The sequence below is a fragment of the Morone saxatilis genome, unplaced genomic scaffold (assembly GCF_004916995.1).
Source record: "Morone saxatilis isolate NCDOM2014 unplaced genomic scaffold, NCSU_SB_2.0 Contig17, whole genome shotgun sequence".
In the NCBI taxonomy this organism is placed as follows: Eukaryota; Metazoa; Chordata; class Actinopteri; family Moronidae; genus Morone; species Morone saxatilis.
Genome location: NW_023339729.1, coordinates 4,704,394 through 4,711,447, shown reverse-complemented (window position 1 = coordinate 4,711,447; position 7,054 = coordinate 4,704,394). Strand labels below are relative to the sequence as shown.

General features: G+C 40.2%; 1 protein-coding gene across 1 annotated transcript in view; it reads right to left on the bottom strand.

Moving 5' to 3' along the window:
- LOC118326817 (high affinity choline transporter 1-like) overlaps window positions 1-5,364 on the bottom strand; it is a 21,204-nt gene extending 15,840 nt beyond the window's left edge. The window contains exon 1 of the mRNA XM_035659920.1: window positions 5,003-5,364. The gene's annotated coding sequence lies outside the window, so the exon portion shown is untranslated. The remainder of the gene's footprint in view (window positions 1-5,002) is intronic.
- Between the last annotated feature and the right edge of the window lie 1,690 nt (window positions 5,365-7,054).

Sequence of the window (7,054 nt, the reverse complement as noted above, 5' to 3'; positions counted from 1 at the left end):
GTGTGTGTGTGTGTGTACCGAACGATGACTCCAATCCAATTCTCAATTTTTCAGCAACAAGCCTGTGGCTGAGCAGAAAAGCTCTGTGACAGTTAATTCAATCAGTTTCAAACCAAATGCTCTTCTGAAAAAGCAGAAAATGAGGCACAGGACACTACTGTTCCATAGAATGATTCTCTGCTCTTACATTATCCTTACATCTAGTTCCAGCAGGTCACAGTTCAGTATGATAGATGATACTTAGTTCAGTGCACTCACAAAAATGAATGATGGCTGTATATAATTTTTTTATTTAATTCTTCAAATGCATTCAATTGGGGGAAAAAAAGCATAAGCGTATGTTTTCTAATCTAATCCAAAATGCCACAATATCTGCTCTTTTGCAAGTGGATCCTTATTTACATTATGCAAGTTTGAAGGAAAAAACATCTAGATGAGACTGCGCCTATGAAGATAGAGAGTGAATGTCTGAATTGGCCTTGCAAAAACGATTTAAACATCTTCAAACAATTGATTTCATCCAGTATTTCTGGACAAAAAACATGCTCCTTAAAAAAGAGAGCTTGTCAACAGGCAGGTTGAGACCAGTGGCAATTTAAAATGTTAATGTATTGTAATTTAAGTGCACTGTCTGGGTTTTAGAAGAGTACACTCCACCTATTGAACATTATGCTCCAATCACATCGTCCTTCACTGTCCTTCATTGGATTCATGAAGGACAGCTTAAAAAACTAAATCAAACAACAAAATCAATGCAGCAGAACCAGTCTTATTTATTCCACAAAAAGTATTGTTCCTTGTCAAAATCTTGCCTCTAACGTTTCCCACAATGCAATTTGACTGTCGACAGTTCAGTCAGAGATGGGTGTGCTATGTTAGTAGCGGCTAGGGTTGGGTATCGCTTAGCTTGTTCTGATACCGGTGCTAAAATTATGTTTATAAAACGGTACTGGTGCCTGAATGGTGCCTGAACCTATACTTAGAAAAATAAGAAGCACAAAATGATGGTTGATGACATTAAAAAATAGACTTTTTTTATTGCTAGGGCAAATTTGAACTTGAAATTGAACAATTTATCGCTGTTAACAGTCAAAAGTATATTTAACTATATTCATATAAATAAACACATTTACACAACAAATTCACATAATAAATAAAACCCAGCTACAGTAATTCAACTCTAAATAACAGCTACAGTACTAATAACAGCAAAATACATTTTGAGTTGGTATTCTTGCTATTCTACAAACTTTGAGCTCATCAATGGTCTCTAAATGGCAAGCCATTATGTCGTATGTACTATTATCTATTTCTGTGTGTCCAGACTTTTTTGACTTATTCAGGAGTGGCCAGACAAATGTGTCTCAGCTTTCCAGTCATTCATAATTTCTGCATTTCCAATACTGTTTATGGTCCGCAGTCTGCAGAAATATTCAAATACACTAGGCAAAAATAACACATTTATACCACAAGCAAAGAACTGCGTGGAATTAGCATAAAGTGGGCATGTCTGCAAGGGGGAAAGTGTGGAGCTTTATTTAGCCCCCTTCCTGACTTGCATGATGAGGTAGAGGCTTAAAACATTTGTTGAAATCCTTTCGAATGAAATACACCTGCTTTTTTTTTTACCATTTAGCTCGGCATTTTAACCATCTTTAAGGTAGCTACTAGCCAACAGTAGGCTACCTGTTGCCAGAGACATGTAGAGAAAGAGTTGCTGTAACGTTAACAAGTGATGGAACATGTGTGATGCCTCTGTTGCCTGGAATGTCAGCACCAGAGGAAAACTACTCCAGTAGACAACTCTGGTACTAAAGGAGGCACCAGCATCTACGTTATGATCCGGTCTGGTAGTTACCGGTTCTGTCGGAACCAGTGTTATATTGGCACTGTGTTTCAGTACTTAACCTTAGTAGCGGCTACTGTAGCCTTGAGCCTCTAGTCTGCAACAGAGATAAGGAGTGGGCTTCACAGGTGTTTTAGGCTCACTTCTTTCTAACTCCACACCCGCAGATTATTTTTTTCAAACTTGTAGTCTTCAGCCTCAACCTCAGTCTTAGACTCTATTCAACTTCACATATGCAGTAGTACCTCATTAAGACCTGTAAAAGGACTTAATGTGTAAAATCCCCTTTAATGCACTGATAAGAATTAGCTCATCCATTATAATTCATCCATTTTCAGTTCCATGATGCACATCATCACATATTTGTTTCACAAAATATTGCACCATAATATACTGTCACACCCGTATGACACACACTTAATGTGTGTTTTATGAGACAGTTGAGACAGTGGTTTTCATCAGGGCTTAAGAAGATGGCTATTGTTAACTTGCACTGTAGGTGTGTGTAAGTGTATATGTGTGTGTTCAGGAAGTGTGTGCTGATGTGGCCGCCCTGTGCCTGAGCTTGGATGTCAATGCCTGGAGGACAAATAATTAAGACATATGAGAGCATGCTTCAGAGGGCTGATACGCACACTTAACCAAACAGCATGACCTCGACTGTGCCTGTGAGTCTTTGTGTGGTTCTTTGTCTTTTCTTACGAGTGTGTTTCCTTTTACCCATGTGTGACATGGCACAGTGCCCTCCAGTTACCCCACTTGGCTTAGTAACTTTGGTTACAATCCACAAGGCCAATGAGACTTCGCTCATGTGTTTTTATTCCTTTTGTACATTGTGTGCATGTTTTAATTGGTCTGAAGCAGGAAAATTAAAATGCAAGTGTGAACACAACCAAAGTTCCTTAAATGGAATACTTAAACGGAGAAAAAAAAAAAAAAAAAGCCCCCACCAAAAAAACCCATTAAACACGCATTCAACACGCACACCACAAGAAAAAAAAAAAATCCCATTCATGAGTCACACAAAGTTATACATTTTCATTCATGCGAGATTACATATATACAGGATAGAAATACAGTAAAAGCCTACAAAAATTAACAGCATGCGAGTAAAACGAAGGAACTCAATAAGAACTGTTACTACTACACTATACTTTTTATTCTAGTGGATTGGGTGCTATCAGGCAGCAGAATGCCATAGACATATCTGACTAGTGATTAAACTAATAAGAAAATGTATTATACTGAAACAAACAGGTGGAGTTAGTAAAAGAAGGGGTGAGGCTCTCCTCAGACAGTCAGTCATTCAAACAAGTGTGTCTACTATCGTTTAGATTTTACTGATTGTGCTTATTGATTCATATTCAACCAATATATTTGATATATGTTAGCTGTGCAGTCTACAGTCGGTTCAATTTCTTTTTTTATATATATATTTTTTTGGCTTTTTATGCCTTTATTTGATAGGACAGCTGGAGGCAGACAGGAAAGGGGGGCAGAGAGAGAGAGGGGATGACACGCAGCAAAGGGCCACAGTCGGATTCGATCATGCTGGGGACGACAGTTTTGGACTTGACGTGACTTGGTAAAAACATTAATACTTTAAGTTAAACTTAAGCAGTCTCAAGCAAGTTATTTGACTGTCAAATGTCTGAAGTCACCTGAGTCTAAAGAAGCGGCCTACTCTGTTCAAGGAGTTCTCCAACAAAATAACGCTTGAATACATCTAATGCTGACAGCAGCAACAGGCTTTTTGCAGGGGTCTTCTTGTAACCTCTGATTGTGTTAGTGTGTTGTGTATCTCTGGACATGAGCGCTCTCTCTGTATAAATATTCCCTGTGGTATTCTCTTTCATACAGGTGCAGAAGTGAGTCTTGGCTCGAGCTTAGCTACAACACTCTTGCTACGAATACTGCCACCCCCCTCATCTCCCTGCCTCTCAGTACTTTTCCATTCAGACCGACTCTTCTGACAACCGTGTGTTTACCGTCTGCCTGCCTGCCTCTTCTCCATCTCCACCCACTACAATTTTGTCAATTACAGCTGCTCTGTGGGTTTTGAAAGGCACTTAACTAATAAGCACATTAAGTAGTTTTCTAGCATATTGGCTGTAAAAGTTAACTCTGGGGAAAAGTCTCTCTCTTTAAAAAGTTATTAAAATTTTGCCAAACTGTTACATGTTGATGGACAGGTTCAGTAGAGATGATTATATCCTGATTTCTGCTTTAGAGGTCACATGTGGTGAATCAGAGACACAGAAGACCACCCTGAAAAAATGATGCACTTTCACTATCTCTAATTAACTCACAGAGGAAACAAAAGGACGTGTCAACGATACGGTCAAAGGACACCAAAGGCAAATCACCTTGAGGACAAAGTCTAGCTAATCTCTTCACTTTAAGGTGCTGTGATGATGAGGCTGATTGGGTCAACCCTCCATCGCCACAGGGATGATGACTTATGTAAGAGTAATAGGAATGATAGGAATGATAAAGGGCTGAAAATAAAGTCAGACCACAACAGATTCTAAAACACTGTTGTCGCTGGGGATGGGCGAATTACAAAAATGATGCATCTGCAGTGGCGTACATATAAAACCCTTCTTCTTCTTCATATTCTAAATAAATGACAACAATCCCTCGCTGTATCCTATGAAGTTAGTCACTCTGTAATATCATTTAGTCATACAAGGGTTAGTGTTTACCACAAGTCTGAATAAAAACAATTTTTCATTACAGTTTTTTAACACATTATTAATTCCAAAAAAGTGTGTGTGTGTGTGTGTGTGTGTGTGTGTGTGTGTCTGTGTGTGTGTACATATATATGTGTGTGTCTCTGACACTTCTCTAATCTCAGACCAAGTGAATTGGAAAATTACAGTTCAACATATCAACCACTGATAGAGAGAACACAGAAACAAAGATTGGACAGCTGTCAGGCACAGATAAACCAGAAGAGCCCCTCAGCGCTATTTCTAGTACAGGCACTAACGTTACCAAACGTAAATAGCTTTGTCAAAGAAAAACGCACAGACCCTTTTGGACTATATGGACTAATATGTGTAAAAGATGTACACAGAAGTAAAAGACATAGGAATAGGAACAACACTGAGCACATGAGAAGCAAGTGAGCACATTCAATGGTTGAATACATACCTAGGGTTAACAGTACGAGTCAGTTCTTAGTGATGAAGTGAAGAGGGAACAGAGTCTATTCTCACAGGTCAGGGAACAAGCCAGGTGATAAACTGAGTCCAGGAGGAGAAAGATTCAAGCGACACTCATCCACAGTGTTGGAGTGGGGTGGGGGTAGGGGGGGGTGTGAGAGAGACTGCCAAGAGATGGAGGGCAACACGGTTGATCTTCAGTCTCTTACACTGAAGGCCAAAGGGGCCAAAAAGTCTATGTGCGTCTTCTTCTTCTTTTAACAAAGTGCTCTGCAGCGAAGAGGAGAGGAGTCACAGTTGAAGCTCGTGAAGTTGATTCAATGAGGAAGGAAGGAACTTTCTAGAATGAACACGCAGCCGTCCCCTGGCTTTTTATGTCTCACGGGGTAGGAGGGGCAACCTGACAGGGTGGAAGGGCAACCTCACAGGGTGGGAGGGGCGGCCAGGATGCTTGGTGACTGTCGGTGTGGTCCCGTCTGCAGCCAATTAGCTGTGTTCAGAATGAGGGGCAGACCCAGTCCCAGTTTAGCTTTGGTCCACATGATTTCGATCTTGTCTACACGTATACGGATATTCCCCCCCTCGTTTAAAAACAATTCTGTCCACAACAAACTTTTTGTTCTGCAAAATGTATATCTCCAGAGTGCCATTGAAATAAAATATATACTATATTTATTCAATGTATTGAAATAAATAAGTGAATATGGCTGTGAAATAAGTGAGGCAATACATTTATACACGAGTCATATTCAATACACAAATATCCTAAATATTTACCGCATTTATTTATTTCAGGGGACTTCTATTTCCTATTGGCGCATTTATTTTGCAGCTCTGTTTATTTCCATGTTCTGTTCATACGAAGGGGGCGTGGTTATCTCAGAGCAGCAAGAGTGAATACAGCCTCCTACACCAATGGAGGCCAGTTGTTTTTTTGTTTGTTTGTCTGTTTGTTTTGACAGGGACGGCTGAAGAAGAATTCATTACCGGGAACTGACAGTAAAAATAATGGACAGAGCTTCTGGGTCTGTGAAGTGAAGCCAACAAGTGTCTTAAACCTGCAATCCATGTAATGAACCAGCAGGGGGCAACTCCATTGGCAGCAATAACACACCAATACCATGCAGTCTTTTGGAGAAATGACACAATTTCTTACTTGATTTATTAGCTCAGGAAACAGATTCCTAATGAGTTTATAGTCCCAGTCTCTTGTTTCCAGTCTTCTTCCATACAGCATGATGTTCATTATGTAAATGATGGCCCCATTCATAGTAATATAGATGATACAAGCAGCATATGCATTAGGGTGTGGCTACCTTGTGATCGACGAGTCACTCTCAGTGAGTCTGTGCCAGTGGCCCGGCACTGCTCGTGATCAGTTCATTAACAACTCCCCCTGTCTCTGTCCAACTCTGCCTCTCTCTAACTCAAGCACCTCTTATTCTTTTCCCTTTTCCTCTTCTCAACCTTCCTACTGTGAGTGGCAGAGGGTGTGGCCATTAGATGGGCTATACCTGGTGTGTCCCGATTGCTGGTCTTTGTAAATGACTGATTTGTAATCATTCTCTCTCTCTCTCCTTCCAGTCAGCAGGTTCCTGGTTTGTTGCTGTCTTTGGTTTTCTGATAGTCTTTTGGTATTTGGAGATATGCATTACCTTTTTACACACACACACTCACTACACTACTGAGCTCACTGACGTACATATATATATTATGATTTGTGACCATGAATATTGTTTAATTAAACTTCCTTTTTGTTTAAAACATTTAAATTCTCTGTGTGGTCTCCCTCCTTTGTCATAACCACTGTCAAACTGTGTTGTGTTTTGCAGCCCCTTTCATCCAAACTCTCTCTGTCTCTATTCCCACCTATTCTATCAGAAATGACTCACTGTACCTCTCTATCTCTCACCTACCTGCTGTGTTTCACAGCGACCGTACAGCCAGTGTGACAGATGCCACCAGGTTCCTCACATGACCGCAATACATGGAGAAAAATACCTCCCTCTCCAGGCTGCCCCTGTTCTTTTCTTCAGTTTTA